A 20,102-nucleotide genomic window follows, 5' to 3' on the forward strand; every position below is an offset into this window, starting at 1 on the left:
CCTACTGAGTATTTCAGCTGGTTAGGATTTCACAGAGAAATAACAATATCCCTTGTTTTCTCACTACAAAACAAAGTATTCCTATCATGATGGTGAGGGGAGGAAAAAGGGACCTTTGTAAAACATAAATCCAACAGCAAGGAGGAAATGCTAGAAAACTCGGTTGCACGCCAGGCATGCTCACATACGCGAGGATCTCTCGCCCGTTCAGAGTTGTGGCAAGTACGCTCACGGATCCGTAACAGCCAGAAATGGTGCCAGACACAGAAACCAAAGGGGGGGGGGGGGGGGGGGAAGTAGCTGGTAATTCGCTGTGTGCCCAGCAGCTCACCAACACAAGCCTGAGCGACCCCAGCCCATTCCCCACGGAGGGGCAGGGACTGACTGGTCACGCAGCACTGCTGGCACTCCGCCACTTGCTCTTTGATGGGAAGGTGAACATGACAGCACAGCCCCAAAAATCACTTAGAAACAAACAAAAAACCCCACTAGCTATTTAACTCATCATTTCAACAGCCTGTTCCAGATCAGAAATAAGCTTACACATTTAAATAACCTCAAAATGGCTGCTCGCAGAATACAGCCAGGCTGTTTAAATTTGGCTTCCTCCTTGCCCACCCCATCACCCTGAAAGCCAGAATAACATCGCTACCAAAATAACGGGGTTGCACCAAGACGGAGGCTGGTCTGGGCCCACGCTGCTCCCTTCCCAGCGTGCATGTGGGACACGGGGCACGTCCCCTGTTTCAGAAGTGCCTTAGTGCCCCCTTGACCCAAAGGGGGCCTTGTGTGGTGTCATTCACGTGGCCCTGAAACGGGCCATCCGCTCCATCCTCAGCTCCCAGAGCAGGGGCTGCAGCCAGGAACCAGAGCCTGGCCAGGGCTAGGGGGACCCCAGGGCTCCCCCCCTCTCCTCAAATGACCCCACCAGCTCTGCTGGAAGGATACAGAGCGCAAAACCAACAGAAAGAGTAAACAGCCAGAACAGAAACCGCTAGCTGCACGCATCTTGTATCCTACCTGCGCAGCAGTAATAGTAATAGCTCATTTTAGCACCCTCAGCCTTCCAAGTTTAGTTGCATTTTTTCTTCTATTTAACTCTTCCCATCTTCAGCCAACACACCGGGAAAACAAATAACTGCTTTTATTTTTTAATTCAGGCCACCTGCCTTACTTGAGTTCCAGGACTCAAAGCTCACTGTTTGCTGAGTTTCACCTGAATTTCAGATACACCACACCATTTTCAGACTATTAACATTCGTCTTGATAACACTGATGTCTAATTGCACTAATACTAGAAGAATTTGAGCCAATTCCAAGCACCATAGGTAAAGGTCAGTTAAAATCATGTTGGCTTTACAAAACTGGTATTTGAAACCACACAAACTCATCGATACCATGGATTGATACTGACTTTTATTCTTCGTCTCACAGTGTTTCTCCAGCTGCATTTGATGGTTATTGCTACAATTATCTGCATTTTAATTTTTCAGCATTCACATTTTTCCACTACTCTCTCCAACAGATTTTTTTTTTTTTTGGCCCACTGCCCTTCCTCACAGTGTCCACAATCCATGGAGAAGAGATGGCTGATGGTGTTATCACAGGCAAACAGAAAGGAGCTAATGGTAACAGGAACTCCTTGCTAGGTAATTATTACAGGAGAAAGAATGCAAATGAGCCCTAATCTGTCTCGCACAATGGCAGAGGTCTCAGATTTGCATTAAACCTTTCGCAGCGCTCTCCCGGATAGGGGGCTCTGCAGATAACAATGCATCTGGAACGCAGGCTGCTTCCTCCACTCCTCGCTCTTCATTAAACTGTGCCCCCAGCAGGTACAGTTGTCCCTGAATGACTTTCCCTCCCCCCCTCATGGCTCTATTCCCTTCCTCCTTCCCCCCTCAGCTTTGCTGGAATAAAGCTAACTGCGCATGCCATTTGGCTTGATTCATGTTTACAATGAAGAAGAAAGCACGGTTTAGTTATTATACAGGGGAATGGACATCAGGAAATCTCAGTTCTACTCCCAGCTATGTCATTTGCTTGCTGGGGGACTGTAGGGAAATAACTTGGCTTTTCTGTGCATCCCCGTGTTCAGAAATATAGGATTGACATTTCTAGCAGCCCAACAGCCTCTTTCATTTCACAATGACATCTGCCAAACACTTTCAGCAAGTGCTCGACTGTGCTTGAAAACAGTGAGCTGCAGTCCTTTAGCAGAGCCACTGCCTGCATCTCAGTTCCCCGCCTGATAACAGGTTTTAACAAATTATATTCTTTCCCAGCGTTGTGTGCTGTTATAAAAGGACCTAAAGTACCATATGTCAGCTGGGGGTACCAGAGAGCCCACCGATACGTCTGCCCACCAGATCTCATATGAAGCAAGCGTAGGAATTATGGTTGAGGTTGTCTGATCACAGGTCACATAGTATCAGGACAACATGCCATTTTCTCAGACCTTATCATCTCCAATGTCTTCCTTTATGGTTTGTTTGGATTAGGAATATGGAGTGAAACGTACTGAAGCCTTCCCTAGGGAGCCCACCAGAGTGAAGACAAATCTCCTTACTAGGAACTGAGGTAGAACCCACCTTTTGCAGTACAAGTGTATTCTCAAACACTTTCTAGAGACATTTTCGTTAAATGAAAAAAAATATGTATTTTATTTTCAAAATTGATCTTAAGAAATCAGAAAGTATCTACATCAACATTGTTGACAAGAGGGGCACTTGCAAACATTCTTGGAAATCTGTCATTAGGCAGGTGTCACACTAATTCAAAATAATCTTACTGAAGATTACAAGACACTTTCTACTAAGTTATTGACAAAGAATAAAGTAGTCCAAACTTTAGTCCAAACCATAGACGTACACGGTCTTCTGTGTCAGGTGCAGATCGAGACTCTAGGAGAATCCCAGCCACCAAAAACATTCCAGCAGTCACCAAGAAGCAGCACAACATCACACGACTGGGTACCACCACTCTCAATTACACCTTTCAGATACGTTAATCATCTGCTGCATTTGATCTGGAGACAGCTTGCATGCTTTGTTCCTTCATCTATGAGGTGTTCTTTTTTCTGCCTCCCTGAATTAACCAATGCCAGTATCAGCAGGCAATTCCTTTGGCAATTGGCTGTGGCTGTATTTTTGAAGCCTATGTAGCTGTCTAAATTAGGTAAATACTTCGACCCTATTAAGCTATTGCCAGAAATGATCAGATGGATTAAAAAAAAAAAAAAAAGAATGTAAGTAAATAAATGCAGTTATGGAAAGGGCTGGAGTTTAATGTCATGGAACAAGTCATTTTTCCAATAATCAAGGTTTTGCTCATTTCCATCTCAGAAACAGTAAGAGGGGCAGTGACTTTTTGCAGTTACTGGGTTATCCTGTGCTTGTCACTAAATCAGACTAGCAGATTGCTGGGATGCTCCATCTGACAGCAGTACTGCGCACAATTACTGTACGGCAGTCATTCCACCTAAACCATCAGTAGCCAGTGGAAAGACAACGTACTTCTTTTTGAACGATGCTTCAGGTTTTTTATGGCACTGAGGTCCTCTGAAAGGTTCTTCTCCCATTTGTACTGGCACTTGGAAGGACTGAGGTGGTACAACATTATGAATGAGCAATCTTTACATCAGAAAAACAAAAGCTGTCTTGCACTGATTAGCTCACTTAAAACAAATGAGACTTTCATTCATCTTGTTCATAAGGCTGCAAACATTTTTCTATTTAATCTGTGTGCTAACTTTCCAATGCCAAAAAAACATTTATTCAGAACATTTGCAGCAATACAATACAAGAAGAGGTACTGTTAAATCATCAAGCTATGACAGGTATCAGAAGCTACCATTTTTTACATTTCTAACATGCTCGTGTCCACATTTGTCACTGACCTCTAGGCTGCTACTCCTCAGTGACCAGTTACTAACAATTCCCAGCTGGTGCCATTTCTATAAATGCAGAAATCTTTGGTATCCAAATGCTCTGTAGAATATTAGAGACTCAGATGCTCACCATCACTTGGAAGTCAGGGATTACCACACTGTTGCCGGACCAGCCAAAAGCATCAGGGCAGAAAAAGTCAGCCAGGACAGCTCAAACCAATGTCACCACTGCCAAAATGTGCTCGGCTGACCTGGCCCAGAGAGTGGACACCGCTGTGTCACCCAACTGCTCCTGCCTGCATGTCTTGGGGGTGGCAGTCCTGGAGGAGGGGCAACAGGGAGCACAGATGGGATGTCTTCACATGCAACTGCTGCTCGCACCCTGAGCCTCAGCCCCGACCTAAGCTGCATGCTTCAGGAGCACTCGCACATTAAGTATTAATCAACCAGTTCAGCAGTGTTGCCAAATAGCCAGTCAAATATTTACAAGGTTTTCAGAAGGTGCTAGATTAACCTCATACTTTCAGTATAAAAGCAAGGTTCGGGATTTCTTACTCTATTTTACATATCCAGAAGTCACACTTCTGAAGCTTTGAGACTCACAACAGAGTTATTAGAACAAAAAATCCAAGCAGAAAACCTAAAAGAGATTCGAGGCATACCACAACAGCTGCACTGCAGTTGCAGCAAGTGGAGTAGCAGGCTGTTTTCCTAAAGAGGACAGCAAGAGTATCACCACAGCTGGTGACTGTAACCTCACCTGACCAGTAGCTTTTCCTTCACAAGCTGGGTACTAGGTCAGTTAAGAGTAAAGACAAAAATTGCCAGTGTACTTTCAAGAATCTCAGTAGGTTTTCCCCGTATCATTCTCAACGGCCATTTGAGAGTTTCCCTCTGTAGCAACATGCTCTGTTTCATGGAGTCAACCTTTCAACTTAAGCATGCAAGACCACTTATTCTGTCCAACTGGGAGAGCTGCTGGGGTGGAGGAATTGACACCTGAATGGCAGTAGGAAGCGGGCTCTGTTAGGGACAGGCTTGGGGAGGAGTGAGCCTGGTGGCAGACAACTTAATTGCTAGCATCCTATCATCAAGTCATGTTAAGCCTACCAGCTGAACTTCTCCAGATCACACAAATACAGTAACCTTATCACTTAACTAATTTGTAAGGGGTTTACCTGTGATGTGACTCTCATGAGCCAACTGCTACTCTGAGTTGTACTTGAAAAACGATCTTTGTATCTAGTCATAAGTGGGGTTAATTTTAAGCTGAAACGTAGACATTTAAATCGATTCATCTTAGCCCAGAGTAAATGATTTCAGCATTCCAGAGACCTGCATCTTCATAAATGTGCATTCTTTTTCATCTTCTTCATCTCTGACTCTGGGTATTTGCTATTACAGCCCTGCCCTGCCAGGCACACCATCACTCATTCGATGGCTTCTCCAGTTTTTCGGGAGAGACACTGGGGAACACCACAACGGCACAGATGCACTGCTGAGGACAGAACATCGTTTGAACAAGAGTAAGCAAATTTGCTTCAGTTTAATAGCCAGTGACAGGCAGGCTTTGGCCCTCCACCTAAGGACACAGGTAGCACCTCCCTGGTGCATTTCTGTCCATACACCGCGAGTTGGCAGGTAACTGCTGACGGGTTTCAGGCTATGCTAGCAGTTCCCAGGCAGGATCATATTGTTTCCTTTCCAACAGCAGCACTCTTGTAAACCCACACAGGGGGGTTGTTTGCTTGCTTGCTCTGTGTGTGTAAAGCCTGCTTTCTCCAAAGAAAAATATCAACAAATGAAGTATGAAAGTTGGTAAATGATGGTCTCTAGCATAAAGATCGATCTGTGAGGAACATTTATTTTTCTGTTTTTAAATGTTATACCTACTTCCCATTTGATTCAATCTCCTGTATCCTGAATTGGCCACAGACGAACACACGGACAGCAGAGCCCGCAGAGTGCAGCGAGAAAAAGGCTCATGCACTACAAAGCTGGTGGCAAACCACAGTCCCCCGTGAAAGCCACATGTGCCAGAGACCAAATATTTAGCATTTTGCTTACTGCTAATAAAGATGCTTCACTTCATTAAAGGCAGCTTATCATTTTATCTACTCACTCTGATTAATTAACCTCTGGTTGAAGTGAATGAGCACTTGATTTGAGGATTCTATTAACATGACACTGGTGAACCACCACTTGCATACAGCCATCCCTTTCCTTTTATTCCCCATTCTTCCTAAACCAACAATATCTTATTAGGCCATTCGGATTGTCACCTAAAGACCGCTCTGAGCATATCACAAATACTTGTATAGAGACGTGAGGAGGGAAAGGTCCCACAGGTTGAAGTCATGAAAGGTTCAGTTTCCCTGCTGGAATATACAGATGAATTTCATCTACTTCTCACTGTAATCATGATCACAAGCTTGGAAATAAACAGCATGGAAAAAAGACAGCCAGGTAAATACAGTGGGTTGCTGGGAACAAGGGGGGGAAAAAAAAAAAAAAGAGAAAACAGTACCAGTAGTACCCACAATTAATTTGTCCTTCCGGAATAAAACAGAGTTTTAAATATGAAGCACAAACAGCAGCCAGTTCCACACAGAACCCTGACTTTCTTCGAGAGTGAAGAACTTTCTCCCAAGCCAAATACCATGTGCTGTATATGAATAAAGACAGCTTCTGCTACACTATATGTCTACAGATTTTACAGTTGCATGTTACGGCCAAATTCTCAATTTCTAGCAGCAAAAAAGCTTATGTTACTGTTCGTTAGCCAAGCATCTGAAGACTGAAATATAGCTGCTCATTTTGCTGGCAAACAGTGCTTCTTTTCATATACCTAGTTTTCATCTCAATTCAATTGATTTTATGAATGTCACAAATATCCAAAAGGTGCTTGGGAGGCTAAAAACCTTCCCTTTTCTTTTTCTTCCTTGAAAAGTTAAGCATCCTTTCTTTTGTGATAACAATCACAGAAAAGATGGAAAGATCATTAGACCTAAAATCATAATGAGCTCATAGTTTGAGGAAGGGGTGGGGGGAGAAGGAAGTGAGGAAACGCGGAAATAAAATGTCTTTGGTCACCCCAAGACACAGGTCATATCTCCTTTTCCACAAAGGTAAACCCTAGGTAGAATAGTACCAAAATTACTGGAAGCTTTTTGTTTAAGTTACAAGAAATGTACAAGATCTCTTTCAAGAAAAGAGCATGTTTAGGTTATCAACTGTAGAGTATAAGCACAAGCCTGAAATTCACAGTCCAGCCAGACAGCACTGTATGTGGGAAGGCACCAAAGGAAGCTCTGGTTTACATCACACAGCAGCGTAGTAAGTGACCATGAGTCACTGATGTGGTTCATCTGGCTTTTAAGGCCATCAGCACCCGATCAAAAATGTTTCGGACCACATGTTAGAAAGCACTTCCCAGTACAAATTTACCCAGCCAGTTCAAATCTGTACAGGATTTTCTAGACAAAATTTCCTCACAAACACATGGCTTCCCACAGACTTCTGTCTCACATCTGACAAGAGGCTAAGGCAGGTCTGTACAGGAATACTTGGGCTAATTCAACAGGATTTTAGCACGTCTTCCCATGGGGATGAGGCAAGATCAATGATCCCAGCACCACCGCCGGAGCTCTAAATAGCACCCGGGCCTCCCAACTCCCTGGCAGCAGCACCATGTTTTCTACACCTTAAACCATGCAGATGGCAGAGAGCAGACAAACGACACCAGGAAACATGGTTCTGAAACCATTGTTTTAGGATTTCAGGTTCACTTAGACATACTTACTAATAGCAAAAAAACAAGCAAGCAGAATTTCTCCCCTAAAATCTTGCTGAACACTCCAACTGTTGATGTACCTAAGGAACACACAGGCATCTTTGCACAGCTGAAGGATGGAGCAATACGCACGCAGATGAGTTCCCTAGCAGAAGAGAACAGTCATCACCGGTAAGCAAACAAGGCAACAAACCAGGTCTTTTTCCATTGCTAGCTTCCACAAAAACATTCAAATCCGATTTGGCCTTCCAGCTTTCTTTTTGAGAGACTAACACATAATATAAGCAAAAGTCATACCAAAACCTGCCACCTACGCTAATACCCATGTGTTATACTTTGTTCCTCTCAGCCACTAATTATGGATTAGCACCACAGGCTCTTTCCAAAAACTTCATCCTGCAGACTGCCGGGTTGCACTCCCACTGCTCTGCAGCAGTCACTGCGAGTCTTTCCAGCTGGAGCTCCTCTTCACAGGCCTGCGAAGCTTCAGAGAGCACAAGAAGCCACCTCCAAGCTCTGGGCACACAGCCGCACAGGGGGTGAAGGTGGGCAGACAGCAGGCCTCCAGAAGCATCCCTGCAAGCAGGCTGTGTGGGTGCTGAGGAGCTGAGCCATGACCGACCTGCAGTGCGCCAGGGTGGCGAGCAGGGGAGGGCAGGCCCTGGCCCAGGAAGGCATCACACCACCTAACGCCTGCCTCTCAAAGTGCACTCGCAGTGGTGTATTCGGCGTAGGCCTGTACACCTCTAACAGCTCAACCACCAGGCACACCGAGAGCTCCATGGCCCCAAGGGCAAGAGGCAGGCAGGCTGTGACTGCTGAAACTGGAGATTTCCAGTTTCCGCAGGCGCCAGAGCTCGCTCTGCTAACACTCAGGAACTGCAGGGTTTCAGCTGATGATGGCCATAGCTCTGCGACATGTAAAAGACAACACTTTCAAGCCCTCTGCACCCACAGATGCTCTGCGGCAACCCTGTGCTGTCTTTTCACTACCTTTCCCCTGCAACCCCATTTACTACTCTATTCACCTCAGGGGACCTGTGAAGGCTACCCTCAGCTAAGGGCTGGCCCAGAGAACTAAGAAGATAAAAAAATTCAGTATCGTATCCCTTACTACAGTTTTAACCTTGTTTCTCATGCCTGTACATGCCAGACTTTTGCTCTACTTCTCAGCATTTCTTGGAACTTGTATGTGAAAGAAGTGATTTAAAAAACAAGTTAATTTCAGCTCTGAATTCCCCACTTGGTGTGTTTAAAACTGTCTAGGATGTGTAAAACTATTATGTTGAAGGTATAAAGTAAGCATCCAGCTTTGTGAATTTTAATTCACTAAACACATTCTAGGCATACAAGCATACTTAAAAACACTGCTGGAAATTGCTTTCATTCTCAAGTAGGATTTTTAAGATTAAACATTATCCATATCAGAATAAAAAAGTTAAACATGCAGCTTTCATGAAGTAAAAAAAAATAATCAGAAATTTGAAGAAAACAAGATAGCACAGACTCAATGTTAATGAATTTAATTAAGTACTTAAAGACCTTAAGCAGTGGTAAAGTCCCAGTTTAAACTGGGAGAAGGTTAAGGCTTTATGAACAGGACTCTGGAAGAACCTCTTGTAAGGTGCAACACAGCTTTGATAGACACTACTAGATTTACATTTTACGGAGTACAGTCACTGAATCCTAACTCAAAACTTCTCAAAGGATTAGGAGGGAAAAAAAAAAGACTTGAAACAAATACCTTGTTGAAATGCTCTACAAAGGCTCAAGAGCTATGACCTTGATTTATATACGAAAAGAGAAATACAAACAGGGTAAGTTTCCCACTGACAGGTAACTTATTACAGGCACGCTGCTTAACATCCAGTATCACCCACCTGAAATGCTAGCCGGCAGCAGTATCACCTTTCCTTTGGAGACGGTTCAGGCTGATATATGTGACAGGGCAAAAAAAAGAGGGGGGGATGACAACAGAAGTTCTTTCAAAATCAGTGCAAAATCATCATACTAGATGCAAGGATTATGAGCACGATTTCTGAAACCATCTGAGTGGAGGAGATATGGATGCTCTTTCACAGAAGAAAAAAATCATTGAAAACAATCTTTGCGCACATTTCGTTAAAGATGGGGAAGGAAAGCTCAGCATTAAATGCAGCAAACAACGCCACAAGCTGCGGGCCACTAGCCAAACCTGAGCTGTTGCTGCCCTGTCCCTGCCCTCCCTTCTGTTCCCATTCAACACTAAACGGGGCAAGGGCCTCCCCGTCCCCCACCTTTCCTGACCCCGCTCTAGTCTCACACATGGGCAAGAATTTCCTTTAGCTTTGGTTCTCAAATTTCAGTATCACACCCAGCCTTTCTTCCCAAAGCTTTTCACCCCAAGAAATACAGACTGCATGATGGCATTTGATAATACCGACTCTTGCTTAAATACGGAAGACAGAGGACATTTTTAAGAGGTACGGCAAAGGGACTAAAAAACACATTTCCTGGGCGTGCGAGCTGGTGCTGCAGCAGCTGTAAAGGGTCACTACTGGCCAGCACGGGGACTGTCTCTCTCTCCTCACCAACAAAGGAACGCATGCAGACAAGGTGCTCACGCTGGAGCCATTCCCAAATGACAATTTTGGAGGGACGATCTGCCTGACATTGCAACTCAGGAAGCACATGCTGAGAAAGGAGAAGGAAAGCAGCACGTAAGGAATCCCCTCAAAATTTCCAGTGCTGTCTAAAGGAACAAACAGATGTCTCAGACATAGAGAAATGACAAAGGGTCGACTGAGGGGTTGCGCACAGCCCAACAACAGAAGAACTTTCCTCTGCTGCAAATCACTGAGTGAGATACATGCTGGTGGGAGGCAGTAGCAACAGCTGATGTCCACAATCCCACAAAACAGCTTGCAGTTTTTGCATGCCTCAGCCCCAAAGCCAGGGAGTTTGAAGGCATTCAGAAACTGTACAAAAACTCGGCTGGAGCTACGAATCTTAACAACAGCTTTCCTTCACACCTGCAGCTCAGCCAAGGCTCCCACGTCTCAGTGTGCCCCAAGATTCTGTGTTTCAAAGGAATTTTAGAGCCCTTGACTTGTCTGGGGGAGAATGGGTCCAACAGCTACAAGGCAGCTTTTGTGGGCTCCTCCTCCCAACACACCGCAGTGTCAGAGGCAATGCCTGCCTGCAACAGCGCAGTCAGCTGCATTATTTAGTCTGGCACCAAGGAGAAAAGCTATCATCCATTTTTAAGTTAAATTCAGAGAACCAGCTGGGGACCAGCGATTGCCATTTCTGAAGTGCAAGAAGAGGAGTGTAAGCAGCCTTTCCATAGTAACAAAGATTAGCAGCCTGGAGTCTGACACTCCTCCTGCATTAAAAGATAGGAGACAAAGCGATAGACAGGTAATTACATAGACAGGGCCCTGGGGAAATTGCAAACTCCTCGAGAACCCTTTAGCTGGTCTGTACGTTTCTCCTTGTCTCCATTTTCACTGAAGGTCTCAAAGAAACATTTGCCCATTAGGTCATTAGCTTTATTGCAGAAGGTAGCCAGGCAGCTGGTAGCAGCCGTTCAATAACGACTTAGCTTGCCTCTGCACCATCACGAATGAGATGGAGAATGAGAAAGAACATCCCAAGGCACATTACCTGTCTGCAGCTTATCCTTGATAAGTTAGTGTACTTAGTCAGTCTGAGGGGTCTGACAAATGAACTGTGACAAATCTCACTGGTGCAATTTAAGACATTATTGCATTGGGATGTCTCCCCAAACCCTTCACAAAGGTTAGCACCACAGAGCAAATCTAGAAAAAAAACATACATCATGCATTGGCCTCCCGAATTCAGAACCTAGCAAGCTCGCATGAACTCCTTCTCAGTGCTAGGTTAAGACATCAAATTGAACTGCAAAGGCTGAGGTCTAAACAGAAGGCACTGCCTTCACTACAAGAAGCATTTGCCTTGATCATAGAGTCAGAACGGCATCTCAAAGCACTGCAGCTAGTTCCTAAAGAAATACAAATCTACACGTTGAGTTTCAGTATTAAAATATATGTGCAATTTGTCCAGCAGCTTACCTCAGTCTACTCAAGCATCCCATTATGCTCTATGAATCACAGCACGCATATACCCTTGCAAATTTTGTCTGGAAATGGAAAGACTGACATGGAATGCATCATAAGATTTAACTACAAAATGTAATTGTTTGGAGATACTACAAAAAAGGTACTTCATTTGAATTCTCACCCACCACATTTTGCACTTCTGCCCAAAACCTTAAGTCTGGAGAGGTAAAGAATTACCATCTGTCCTCAACTCTTCACAAAACACCATTCAGATATGGAGCTGGTGTTCTAGATCATTCATATCTTATCTGCCAATGGTACAAGCAGCCATGAAACCACTGAAGACCCCAGAAAAGACAACCAAGTAAAAAAATAAGAAGAAAAACTTATATTTTTTCAATTTGACTTCTTTGGACCTAACTCAGTATCTTCTCATCTAAGCCAATATTCAAATACTTAGTTAATCAGGCCACAGTACAAGAGTTACATTATTTATTTTTTCCCCACGAGTATTTAAAAATCTATCTCATCTTCCAATTTTTCACGAGGGACCATATCCTGCATATAGAAGCGAACCACAAAGTGCACAAATATTTTGCTTACACCAGACTGTTAAAAGGCATGGGAAGAGCAACCCGTGTTAACTGGGAGACTCGTCTAAACTCTGTGTAGACAAGCCTCTTCTAATATCACCCTACTTTCCAAGAGGAACCAAACAGGCAAGACACCTCAGAGAGCAAATAACAATTGCCTCTTACCTTTTTGAAGAGGCCGCCGCCAATTAGCACATTCCTGGAGCTTCTAATTCAGGCAAGGAAAGGGGGAGGTGGGGGTTGGAATCGTTTTCTTCCTCAGCACAACAGTATTTCCTAAAGGGGAAAATGAAACAGAAAAAATAAGTATCTGTCAGTAAGTATTAGTTGTGTTCTTTTTAATAGGCTGCAGATTACAACAACTACTTCGATGAGCTACCGTGCCTCTCCTTCCCCAGCCCCAAAATATCAGCTCGAGCTGTTCTGTCTCCTATCATCAACTGAAGTAAGGAATATGAAGGCTGAGTCACCTCCTACTAAGAAAAACGAAGATGGATTCACCCCAGATTGCGATAAAGTCCCATAATCAGGATGGGATAAAGGCCCAACCAAAAATATTTTTGAGCATTCAGTAGCAGAGAACAGAGAAATAAACTTGCTTCAGCCACACTCACACCCATTTCTGTAGTAAGTTAAATGAACCACTTTTACTACCAAAATAGTTGGCAAAAGGCAAATTCCAACTTGTATCCTGAACATATAGGCATATACTGATATTCAAGTGCTTATGTACTCTGCACTGCAAGGATCATATCTAGAGTTATGAGGCATGTGCAACCAGTCATAACTTCTATTTCTTTTGCTTGATATAACTATTCTTCTTCTTAAAACAACCTATTTTCCTTAGACAACTTACTCCAGCTACACTGAATCTTTCAATAAATAAGAGAAAAAATGAAATACCAGAATGAAGGGAAAGGGAACCAAAAGCCTTCTTGTGAATAAAAATGCTGTTTATAAGTCATTTTTTCTCCTGCTTCACTGCCATAAAACCATAATCCCTCCCCTCTGACTCTCTCTTTGCCCCATTTTGACCAGGAATTTAAGGAAACTTACAGACATCCAGATTTAATGGGCCCCTCCCTACCTCCAGTACCTGCTTCTGATGAAAGGCAGGAAAATCAAGTGGAAAATTAGTTTGAAGGGTGCATGCAAGCCATTAACATATTTGAGGAAATGGCAATCCACTCAAGGTTCTCTGTGGGGAACGAGCACAGGGAAACACATCCCGTCTGTTCTCCATCACATTTTGTTTGCTCAGATTCACACAGAAAGTGCTGCCCTTTTTCTGTCCCATGGAAAATCCAAATGCAAGACCTCAATATATGGAAAGAAGCCTGCAACAGACTTCTGCACACACCTCCATCACACACAGAAGACAATTATCCTGCCTGCCAAGAGTGCAGAATGGCATAGGGGATCTTAGTCTCCCAGAAGAGATTCTGTATGTACAAGGAGTCCCAACAGATACAGAACAGCAGACCAGGCAGCACTTCTATGAGAACATCTCCCTCCAGGCCGACCACGTCTGTCCGATTCCAAATGGCCACAGTTCTGGCATTTCTCTCGAGGACAAAAGCTCTGCTCTTCTCTCCTCCTGTCAGCAAGACTTAAAGCTGCAAGACTAATTCTGTCCAGATTCCCCTCTAGATAGGCAATGATTTAAAGAATTCATGAAGTAACAGTGGCAGCGTAAATAAACAATGAAAAACTAAATAAGGATCACAAAAAAAAAGGGAAAACATGCACTAAGGAGAGAAAGAACAAGACTAGTGGCTCAAAACCTCCTCTACCTTGTTACACTCACCATAAATATGAGAATGAAATGAGTCATGAAATATCTGACTATGCAGAAGAGAATCCGAGACAAAGTCGACCTGTTCAAGACTCTGCCTCCCCAGCCTGTTCCCTGAAGGCGAACCTTCCTTCCCACACTGGTTTATTCCACTTGCCTGATGTCCTACATCCCCTTGGCATTCCCACCTGCCGTCAAACTCCAGTCCCCTTTGCGCTAACTGATGCAAAGCAACCTAAGCCAACACCGGGAGTACTCAGACTGTTATACTTTTTAAAGAAGGGGATACAGTACTACAGCCCTCACTGCAGAGACACGGCAAGGAGTGACCTTCAGCAAGTTGCTGCTGGCACACAGCCATCCCGAGGCAACCTGATACGCTGTACCTGCTGAGCAGCTCAGTGAACACCCGGTCACTATATGTTACACCCCCCAAACACTCTCTCGTTTTGCATCCATAAGTCTAACGCCTCATTTCCCCCCTTTTCCCCCACTATTAAATCAGAAGAATGCTTTAGACAGCATTTTTCTCTCTGCTAAGAGAAACTCCCCACCATAAGTCAGGTAAAGTCTGCTAAGAATTGATATATTGGTTACATTTCGAGTGCTTAAAAATTTTACACTTTCATCCTCTTACTGCCAAAAGAAAAAATTTAGAGTCGATGCACAAGATTCGGAGGAAGCATATTTTTAGTCAAACATAAAATCAAGGTGGCAAAAAAGAAGGCTAAGTGCAAAAAGCTAAAGTTTATTAACAGCATCCTCAAAGACAGAAATCTGTCATAAGTACCACTTAGGGATGTAGTTTTGACTCAGACATCACTTCCCTCAAAGAAAGTGAAATTGTTCTGTTCTCAAATCCTCGGGCAATAAAAAATGAAGTAAAACGAGCAGAAATAATGCATTACCTAAAAGTCAAAATCTAATTGGAGAAACCTAGTGAAATGACGTACTACACAAAAAGACTTGACTCAATTTCTGGCAGGACCAGAGATAATTTATTTGAGAAAAATGTCAAAATGTTTTGGGTCTACTGCTACGACAGGAAGGAAACAAACAGAAAACTGGGAAACATGGTATGGAAACCAACAAATCGTTGACATCAACATTAGATAAGTGAGGAGGCATATGTTAAGACAAACACCCTCATATGGCGTGTGAGTCAACTTCTGCAGCAGATTCAGCCAAGTTACTTTCCTATATCAAGCTTAATAAAAATCATCCTCAATTCCCCCAGCCAGAGCTGGGTTTTCATCAAGTCTTACACTACGCACGGTGGTTCTGGACAGTGCTCAAACTGAAGGTTCAGAACTGGACCGGCTGTTCTGAAATGCAACCTCAACTTCCCTTCTTCCCAAAGGACCAGTGCCAAAGGGTTTGGAAACCCTTCTTTCCAAAGGACTGGTGCCAAATGCATTCCTCTTGGTGTATAATGGAAATACACGTTTTTTTCCAGGTGTTAACTAAATCCACCCCATTTCCCACAGTCAAAAGATCCCACATTATATTCATCAGGATCTAATCCTTAATTTAATTGATTCAGAGACATTTTAAGCTCAGAAAATAATGAGTTTTGAGAAAGTATCTCCCCTCACTTCCAGGTTGAACCACACAGCCAGCAAAGAGCTCGTCCCCTTTATGTGATGTGACGGTGACAAGGAGCTCCCTCGGCATCAGCCTTGCTCCCAGCTGGCTGGGGAACTGCCCTGTTAAAGGCAGCTTCCATCATGCACAACTGACCCAGAAGGTTTTCTGATTTATTGCATCTCCTGTTATGTTTATTACCTTTATCACAACAAGAGGATGGAACAACATGAGAGTGTTGATGTATATAACAACAACCCCCCAACCTCAATCCCCTCCCCTTGTGTTTATAACATAAGGCAAAGCGGGGTTAAAAAAGAACAGCACATGATCACCAGCTTGCACACTTTAGAAGGGCAAGAACCCGTCTTCTCAAGGTTCTTCAGTCTTCATTTTCCAAATGGCTAATTTCCTTCAGGTAAAATAAAGGCATGCTCAGCTTACACTAATAGAAACAGGCCAAGTTCATATCACAATAAAATATGTTTTTATATTCGTCTGTTCTCAACCTCCTCAACAAGGCTTCATCTAATAAAGTAACTACTCCACAAATATCCATTGAGGTAGAAATAATCACCATTCCTCCTTGTAGAAAACAAACACACAACATAAAAACACTCCTATCCACCATGACGAATTTCTCATCCAACCTCTGGTTGAAACATTCCTTGGAACCAAGCTGCAGGGGCCGTCGCATACCTCACCACAACACCGATGGCAGCAGCAGAGGCAAGCCGGGCTCTAGGGGTGCTGCCAGGCATACAGCGCAGGGCCACGGGCTGTATGCCTCCCGGGGCCACCCTGTCAGCACCCACAGGTTTTGGGTGTCCTCCCTCAGCTCTCAGGGCTGTACCCTGAGCCCCACGGTTCGGAACCAGGAACCTCACCTCCTTCCGTGACAGGTTCCTTCTCCAGTCCATTTTCTCATACCCATAACTGGGACAGAGATCATACAAAAATAAAGCTGCACTTAACGTCACACTTAACTACAGCAACACAGAGATCAAGCTACAAATAAAAAAGGCTCATTCAATTCAATATGAAGTGAAAACATCACCGTCATCGGCATGTGTGCACACATGCACACCTGTGCCTGTATACACAGAACAGGGTAAACACTTCCACCACAAACACCTGTACTGGAGGTATTTGTGCAGGAGCAAGCTTCAAATATAAACATTATTTCCTCAGAACTCTATCTGCACAAAGAGGAAGCACTCTCTCTCTCTCAAGTATCTAGTACAAATAACTGAAAAAAGAAGTTATCAAAATATTGTCGGAGAAGTGTAGTGAAAGGATAAAAACATGGTAAGAAAGAATCAAAACAGATCTCACATTTTCCTTTGATTTGCCCAAGGTCTTAGTGGACTTAACAGATTTAGCCATCAACCGCTGTCCAAGTAGAAGACTGTTCTTTATTTATATGAAATACAATTCTGAAACCATACTTTTTATTAAGTTTGAGTCACTTTCATTCAAATGCCAAATATATTAAATGTCTTGTTTTTATTTAGAGGTGTTTACATACTCTTTGCAGCTTACATATACATCCAGATATTTCTTCACCTGCTTTGTGTCATAAAAAAAACAAACAACTCTTCCCAAAATGGTATTTATGCTGATGAAAAACTAAGGTTACAAAATTACTTGTGCATTTAGTTGACATGCTCGTATCAAACCTACACGTGACTTTCATTTACCAGTCTTTAACTGCAATGGCCATCAATACCGAAGAGACCAGTTAAATGTTCTCTTAACCACCAGTAAAAGGGACACACACAAGTAACACATACACACGCAGTAACATTTTATACCAGGTATTTTACATGCAAAGCCCTGAGGACCAAACCCAGTACACCCAAGCACAGGGGAAGCCTGTCCTCTCTTGAAAAATCCGCTCCCTTCCCAAGAAATGGCAGGGGAAGGAATCACTTTGTCTTCCCGTTTCAGGCAGATGAAGAGGAAGCCATCTCCCTCCGGGGGCCACGCTCCTCACCCTTCCCCAGGCAGCTGCGGTGGCCGGATGCTGACAGGCCAACCAAAATGGCCGTGCCCCGGCCCCGCGGGGCAAGGGGCAGCAAGGCCCCAGGCACGCAGCCATGGCCCGGCCTGGCCTGCAGCGTCCCCCCAGGGCTCCGTGCCACCGTGGCCGCCCTCACCCAGCTGCAGGGAGGTTGGCTCCTGCCCTGTGCAGCACACAGGAGGAAACCAGGGTGGGCAGGGGGTGTGCAGAATGCCAGCTGCTGAGCCCGACACGTATTTGTCTGTCGTATCCCTCAGCAAAAAGGGGATATGCTGCGCCTTGGAAATCAGTATCTTTTGAGGCTTAAATCATTTAAGCCCATTAAACCCAGGCCTCTAATATGGGTGTTATTTCTTAAAAACATACAGTAAATGCATTAAATTATTGATAGTCATTAAAGAGGAAAAAAAATTAAACAGCTCTCAGCTTTTATCAATCATTAATGCAGTTTCCACTTGCGTATCTCACTGGGTTGCTATCATATAGCATGGAGCAAAGAGTACAAATCCTGAAGGCATGAATTCATTTTCTCTGGATGCAGAGTAAAAATATTCTTGGCAACAGGAGAAAGGCTGAAACATGAAGCAGACGGGTTGAAAGGAGGCTTCTGTCTTTTGCAATAAACAGGTATCAGCAATACAAGGCCGCAACAATTTCGGGGACCGAGACTCAACCACTTCCCCCCACCTGATTTTGGGGCCAGCAGCAATGCCAGCAACCAGCTCCCATACCCACCAGCCATTAGGGCCACCCCGCCAGTGCTCCCAAACGTGATCTCTAATGGAAATACATGTTATTGAAATAACGTGTCGGGGAAGAAAGGAGCACTGAGGTCAGTGGTAAAACACCCAGCAACTTCACAGAGTCTAAGATCTCACCCCAAGCCTGCCCACTGCTAGCGATCCAGTAAAACAGATAATGTGCAGAAAAACCCAGCTGTCACCACACTGACAGCCTCAGCTCAGAAAGTGATGGAGACTGAGATAGTCTCTTGAAGCTATTGTGAACCTTTACTGGGGCGAGTTATGACTAGACCGAACTCTTTTATCAGCTCAGAATGACTCACACCAACATGTGGAATCCGGAGGCAGTTGCCAGTCGGTGGCACCTCGCCTGGCTGTGATGCGCTGGCTAGCTGTGCGGGGAAGTTAAATCCCATTTTCTGTCCATTTTACGGACAGACTGAAAGCTTGTCTTACAAAGGTGCTCTCTCAACTTTCATCCCCCGCAATTTTATTGAAGTTCAGTAGTTTAAAACGCAGCAAAGAGGGAACACCACATATGATTGCAGCATGCAGGGACCTACCTGACCTACTCTGAAGCAGCTACCGTAGGCGAGCCATAGCTATATAAACATCAATGCGAAACACACAGAAACACCAGCTCTGGCTGGAGACTGCTCGGCCAGTGAAACCTTAGCCCTGCAGCAGCGCTGCTACCGGAACCCAAATTAATTTGTTTTAAATGACCTTGCGCCTATTGAAATGAGCTGTAATAATAGCTCCAGAGCACAGTGCCGGCAGGTCAGGAGCTGAAGACAATGCCCAGGAACACTCTGGGGACTCTGCCCACACCCAGAGCCCACTCACAAATTACCAGCAGGAAACACTCGTAACCTAAGTGTTCCACTCTCCATGAGGACATAAATTCCTTCAAAGAACATTTCTGTTCATGCAGAAAAAACTGAACATTAAAGATGAAAAAAAAAAAAAGTACAGAAAGAATCTTTGTCTGCTTCCAAATCTAAGTCCTGTGGAGTTTTTTTTTTCCTGAAAATGATTCAAGAATGCACTGAGCCGAGCAACTAGATAATGCCAAATGTTGATACCGAAGTAGCCAGGAAAAGCTGCTGTCACTGGAAAACATTTTCTAGCCTGTTTACAGTCAACTTTGTTACAAAATAAAGACATTTATTTCCAACCATCATTAGTGCAAATATACATGGAAAAAAAGTTTCCTTTAGGATCAACTCTTATCTTACTACACGGAGCCCCAAGGAAGGTAATAACAGCATTTAAAATAATAATACAAAGCTATTACACATCAGTGAATTGATTTTGAGATACACCAACAAACTAAGTAATTCACAATCAATCGCAGTATGCTATTAACCCTTATCTGCATACAGAACTGGGGGAGTAACAGCTCGTATTCTTCGTGCAGCACGCAACAGCTACAAGCTTGTGCCTCGGCCCAGGAACCTCCATGAACTGTGGCAAGATGCTCACTACCCTCCCGACCACGAGCAGTGCACAGCTGGGAAGACATGGGGAATAGAAGTTGAAGGCACTTGGAGCAGCTCCAGGGCCGCCTGCACCAAGCCGCTGGCACAGCAGAGCAGGCAGCCGCCAGGCTAACAACCCT

At 44.1% G+C, this 20,102-nt stretch overlaps 1 protein-coding gene across 8 annotated transcripts in view; it reads right to left on the bottom strand.

Annotated features, from left to right (window-relative positions):
• Positions 1–20,102, bottom strand: part of ZMIZ1 (zinc finger MIZ-type containing 1) — a 346,051-nt gene that overhangs the window by 283,830 nt on the left and 42,119 nt on the right. For 7 of the 8 annotated variants that reach the window (XM_035330680.1, XM_035330686.1, XM_035330677.1 and 4 more), the window contains exon 2: positions 12,502–12,612. The exons of the other annotated variant lie outside the window; for it this stretch is intronic. The gene's annotated coding sequence lies outside the window, so the exon portion shown is untranslated. The remainder of the gene's footprint in view (positions 1–12,501; positions 12,613–20,102) is intronic. 8 annotated transcript variants of the gene reach the window in all.

Source organism: Oxyura jamaicensis, chromosome 6, assembly GCF_011077185.1.
Source record: "Oxyura jamaicensis isolate SHBP4307 breed ruddy duck chromosome 6, BPBGC_Ojam_1.0, whole genome shotgun sequence".
NCBI classification, from domain to species: domain Eukaryota; kingdom Metazoa; phylum Chordata; class Aves; order Anseriformes; family Anatidae; genus Oxyura; species Oxyura jamaicensis.